Source organism: Galeopterus variegatus, unplaced genomic scaffold (genome assembly GCF_000696425.1).
Source record: "Galeopterus variegatus unplaced genomic scaffold, G_variegatus-3.0.2 Scaffold1731, whole genome shotgun sequence".
Classification (NCBI taxonomy): domain Eukaryota; kingdom Metazoa; phylum Chordata; class Mammalia; order Dermoptera; family Cynocephalidae; genus Galeopterus; species Galeopterus variegatus.
Genome location: NW_007727842.1, coordinates 58,060 through 64,239, shown reverse-complemented (window position 1 = coordinate 64,239; position 6,180 = coordinate 58,060).

The following is a 6,180-nucleotide window of genomic DNA, read 5'->3' as shown; positions in this document are numbered from 1 at the left end:
ACCAGTCTGTATGTGGGATCCGAACCCTCGGGCGGGAGCGCCGCCGCGCTTCCCAAGTGGCGCACTATCCAGTGCGCCACCGGGCCGGCCCCTAAAGCCAACTTATCTTTGACAGAGGCAACAAGAACATGCACTGAGGAAAAGATTGCCTCTTCAATAAATGGTGCTGGGAAAACTGGACATCTATATGCAGAAGAGTGAAACTAGACCTGTACCTCTTGCCATATATCAAAATCAACTCAAAATGGATTAAAGACTTAAGAATAAAACCTGAAACCATAAAACTACTAAAAGAAAACATAGGGGAAACATTCTAGGAAGTAGGACTAGGCAAAGACTTTATGAATAAGGCCCCCAAAGCACAAGCAACAACAAAAATAAATAAATGGGATTATATCAAACTAAAAAGATTCTGCACAGCAAAGTACACAATCAACAGAGCAGAAAGACAACCTACAGAATGGAAGAAAATATTTGCAAACTATGCATCTGACAAGGGATTAATATCCAGAATATATAAGGAACTCAAACAACTTCACAGTAAAAAACCAATAGTCCAATTAAAAATGAGAAAAGGATCTGAGTAGACATTTTTCAAAGGAAGACATACAAATGGCTAACAAGTACATAAAAAAATGCTCAACATCACTAATCATCAGGGAAATGCAAATCAAAACCACATTGAGATATATCACCTCAGTCAGACTGGCCATCATTAAAAAGACTGAATAACAAATGCTGGTGAGGATGTGGAGAAAAGAGAACACTTCTACACAATTGGTGGGACTGTGAAATAGTATAGCCATCATGGAAAACAGTATGGAGGTTTCTCAAACAACTACAGATAGAACTATGATATGACCCAGCAATCCCACTTTTGGGTAAATACCCAGAGGAATGGAAATCATCATGTGAAAGGGACACCTGCACTCCCATGTTCACCACAGCTCTATTTACAATAGACAAGACATGAAACCAACCTAAATGCCCATCAATGGACAACTGGATAAGGAAAATGTGGTATATTTTCATAATCAACCATAAAAAAGAATGAAATTCTGCCATTCACAGAAATATGGATGAGCTTGGCAAAAATTATGTTAAGTGAAATAAGCCAGACACAGAAAGAGAAAGACTGCCTGTCCCTCACTCATAAGTGAAAGAAGAAAGATGAAAGAAAGAAGAAAAGAAAGAAAGATGAAAGAAAGAAGAAAAGAAAGACCACAATAATTTGTTGAACTTTCAGAAGGAGAGAATAAATCTATGGTTACTAGAGGTGAGAAAGGGGGAAGGAGGGGGTTAGAAGAAATTGGATAAGTGGCGCAAAGAATAATTATGATTTGTAATAATGAATATGTTAATAATAATGATTTGATCATCACATATTATACACAAATAATGGTAGTCACACTGTACCCCCAAATATGTATAATCAATTATGCTTCAACTAAAAATAAAAAAGCAACCTCTTTGATAATTAAAAAAAAAAAAATATATATATATATATATATACACACACACACACACACACACACATACATATACATATACCTTTTGGGAGGACATCATTTACCTTATGACAAGTACCTACCTAAAAGGATTATTTTGAAGTTTAAATGAGATGACTTTTCCAAGGCTTCTGTCATAATAACTTTTGAGTTATAGGTGTTTTTGGGTAAATTAGTTTCATTAATCCTCATGATAACTTTGCAAAATTGACATAACATCCCCATTCTACAAATTAAGAAATAGAAGCTCAAGAGTTAAACAATTTAATCCAGATAACAGTGGTTAAAAAAATTTTGAAAATTAAAATTAAAAAACCCAAAGCCGTCTGTAATAGCTTTAAAATATATAAAATATTTAGGGATAAATTTAGCAAAACATTTAAAAGACTGCTACACTAAAAGCTACAAAACACTGATGAGAGAAATTTAAAAAGACTTAACTCAATAGAGATACACACAATGCTCATGCATCTGAAGGCTCAGTATTGTTAAGATGTCAATTTTTCCCAAATTGACTTATAGATACAATGCAATCTCAGTCAAAAGTCCTAACAGATTTTTTTGTAAAAAGCCTGACTCTCAAATTTGCCTTTAGCTCAGTTGGTTAGAGCATGGTGCTGATAACGCCAAGGTCAAGGGTTTGGATCCCCATACCAGCCACCCACCGGAAAAAAAAAAAAAAAAAAAAGAAATCCAATTTATATAAAAATGCCAAAATAATTTTAAAAGAATAAAATTGGAGGAGTTATACTATGAGTATTATAGACAGTAGTAGTAATCAAAGCCGTATGGTTTGGCATTAAGATAGATGTATTGCTCAATGAAATAGAAAGGAGTCCAGAAATGAACTCATAGACACATGGCCAAAGGTGCCAAGGGACGGGATAATCTTTACAACATTTGGTGCTAGAATAATTGGATAGTATGGAGAAAAAAAGCAGTTTTTCTTATTCTCTACTCACCATACAACACAGAACACTTCTGTGACTAAATGTATGGGGGTTTCCCCCCATACAGCAAGCAAGCAAGCAATTCTGCAGCAGACACCAGCTGAGTGTCCTCTAATTCAATTCAGTTCTGATATTACCTGGAGACAGGTTGAGGGCTCAGTCCCATAAGACTATCTCACACTTCAGACGCCAATTGCAAGCCGCAGACTGTTTTACCTGTGTTTCTGACCAACAGGTTATAAATCGGGATTCTCATGACCCTCATCTTGGGTTCGATTAATTTGCTAGAGTAGCTCACAGAACTCATGGAAACACTCATATCTACCAATTTATTGTAAAGGATATTACAAAAGATACAAGGTTATATGGAAAGGCGGACAGAACTTCCATGCCCCCTCCAGTCACATCACCTTCCAGGAACCTCCATGTGTTTAACTACCTCCCCCAACCCAATACTTTTGGGTTTTCATGGAGGCTTCATTAAGTAGGATGATTGATTAAAGAACTGACCATCGATGATCAACTCAACCTTTAGCTCTTCTCCCCTCCCCAGTGATTGGGGGATGGGCCTGAAAGTCCCAACCCTCTAATCATGCCTTGGTCTTTCAGGTGACCAAACCCCATCCTGAAGCTATGTAATTGTAGCCACCAGTCAGTCATTCATTAGCATACAAAAGACACTCTTATCACTGCTCAATTCCAATGGTTTTAGGAGCCATATGTCAGGAAATGGGAGTGAAGACCAAATATATATTTCACAAAGTCACAGATATCCACAAGCAAAAAAATAAAATCAATCCTTACCTCACATTATATTCAAAAATTAAGTCAAAATAGATCATAAACCTATAAATCAAAGCCAAAAGTCTAATGTTTCTAGAAGCAAACACAGAAAAATCTTGGTGACCTTTGAGTAGGTAAAGATTTCTTAAACTGCATCAACCATAAAAGAAAAAAAGGATAAATTCAACCTTATTGAAATTAAGATATTTTACTCTTCAAAAGACACTTAAGAAAATGAAAAGGCAAGTCACAGACTATAAGAAAAATATTTGCTAAATACATATCTGAAAAAAAACACACATGGAGCACATAAAGAGCTTATATAGCTCAATAAATAGGACAACCTAATTTTTTTAAATGGGCAAAAACATTTTTAACAGAGGCCTTATCAAAAAAGATATACAGCAAGTAAACACACGAAAAGATATTCAACATCATTAGTCATTAGGGAAATGCAAATTGAAACCACAACGAAATGCCACTCTGCAGCTATCAGAGCTGCTAAAAAAATTTTGTTTAAACTGACAGTACTAACTACTGGTGAGGATGTGGCGCAACTAGAATTCTCATATGAGGGTACTTCAAAAAGTTCAATAAAGATTTGTATTATCTTTTAATTCTATTTTTCCACAAACTTTTTGAAGTACCTGAAAGAATGACAGGACCCGAGCTGACAGTTCACCGGAGAAGTTCCGCTTTATTTGAGGGTGAAGCATACATTTATAGAGAGCTGAGTTCCGGGAAAGGGTGGTTAGTACGCGGGGCGGTGGCTGATTGGTCGGAAGGGCAGGTGATGATTTTGATAGGCCATACTTTGGCACCGATGGGAATGTTAGGACCCGGAACAGAAGCCGGAAAGGCACCATGTTTTAGGGAATGTCTCCTTTGGGATTTTATGGGGCCCTACATTCCTCCCATAGGATTATCATAAGGATTAAATGAGATAATACATGTCAAAACTAATTAGTATTTGGGATGTAGATAGCATCCAATAAATGTAGTCCCTTTTTTCTTGTTATTAAAGATTTGGAGGTGTGTAGTACCATGACAATTTTAGAGCCTTAAAGAGTTAGGTATAACTCACTATTGCTTCAAGACCCAAGTCCAGTGTTATTTCCCCAGTGTAGCTTTTCCAGATTCCCCAGGTGTAGAGCTGTTTGCTTGTTATTGTAATCTCTCTTAATATTAGGCCTTTTGTGGTAGAAGCTGCATGTTATTTTCAACACATATATATTGAGTATCTGAATATATCAGGTGCATTATGCTAGGTTAGCAATACAGATAAGGTCCTTGTTCTTTTGAAGCTCAAATTCTAGAATGGGAAAATAAAAAATAAAAAAGTAGTTTCGATATGGTAAGTAATTAAAGAAAATAAAATAAGTAATGCATACAGAGTGATGGGGCCCAGGCCAGGTAGAATGACCAGAAAAGGCCTTAAAGAGGTGACATTTGAGCTGAGACCTGAAGGATGAGTTCCTTGGATTGGGTGTAACACTTTTTTTCCTCACCTCTACCCACTTACAATTTTGATTGTTTTCATGGTCATTTCCTTCAGATTTGTGTTAGAATGCTAATTGCTGAATTTTAGTTTGTACACACGTCTGTATTTATTTGTTTTCAGATATAGTTCTGCTTTCCCTCCCCTCCACATGAGTGAGCTCTTGGGCTGACTTTTTTGAATTTTTATTCTTTTTCCGTCCATGTTTTAGTCTGATACACAGGGCTTTATAAACAGAGTACTACCATCAGTAGACATTCCTCTTGGGTATATACTGTTTTGTTTTTTCATTATGCTCTCTCAGTAATGTTAGAAGGACAGGCCATACCCAGGTTAGGAGAGGATTTTGGAGAAAGGAAGAAAAGGGGTTAGAGTTGGACGTGGCCCGGAGGCTAGAGGCCAGATCGGTGAGTTTGATGATGTTAGTTTCAACTAGGCCTGATTCATTGACATAATAACAACATTCCTCTCTGAGGAAAATGCATGTGCCTCCCCTTTCGGCGGTGAGAAGGTCTAGTGCTCTGCAGTTTTGGAGAGTTACCTTAGCAAGGGAGGTAACTTGCCTTTGTAGGGAGGAGAGGGACTCAGTGGTGGAGGTTAAGGCTCCTTCAAGTTTAGTGTTGATGTCTTTAACTGTCTGTATAAGTTTCTCGCACTTTGAATTTCCAAACATAGGAGGAAATATCCCCTTTAGGGGCAATAAGGAAAGTAGGAAGACGCTAAGAAGGGAATTCATTTCCGCGTATGGGTGGGAGGACTGGAGGTCGGGGTAGACGGAGTTTGAGGGGGATGGTAGGATGAGGGGTGCAGGAATAGCTTTCTTGAGAGGGCATTCCAAATCTTCAGATAATTTGGGTGAGGAGTNTGTACTACAGGGTTGTTCTGGGAAGAGGCTGAATTAGGTAACAGCCAATCCTGATGTTTCCAGAGCCCCGCCCGGAGGCGGGAAAGTAACGGGATAGCTAGGTTGGGGGGTATGATTTCTTGTTTAGGGATGATTCCTGGAGGCAGAGGAGATCTGCCATACATAATTTCAAATGGGGAAAGGTTTGAAGGTTTTTTTGGGAGAACTCTAAGTCTGAACAAGGCTAGTGGTAAGAGGCAGATCCAGTCAAGGTGAAGTTGCAGAGATAGTTTGGTAAGGGTGTCTTTTAGAGCCCTGTTGGCGCGTTCAACTTTACCTGAGGCCTGGGGTGGTATGGACAGTGTAGAAGCCAAGGGAGGGAGAGGGCTTGAGATAAATTTTGTGTTTGCCAGTCTGCTGCGGGGATATTACCCCTAGCTTGATGTGAGGGATATGGTTTGGCCTTTAAGGGGGTAGCGGGGTTGGTACGCTGGCAGATGGAGCAATTATGAGAGATTTCTTGTAAGAGAGTTTTATCAGCTGGGGTTAGAGGGAAGAAAGTTTGGAGGAAAAGTGCTAAACTTTTGGGGTTTGAAT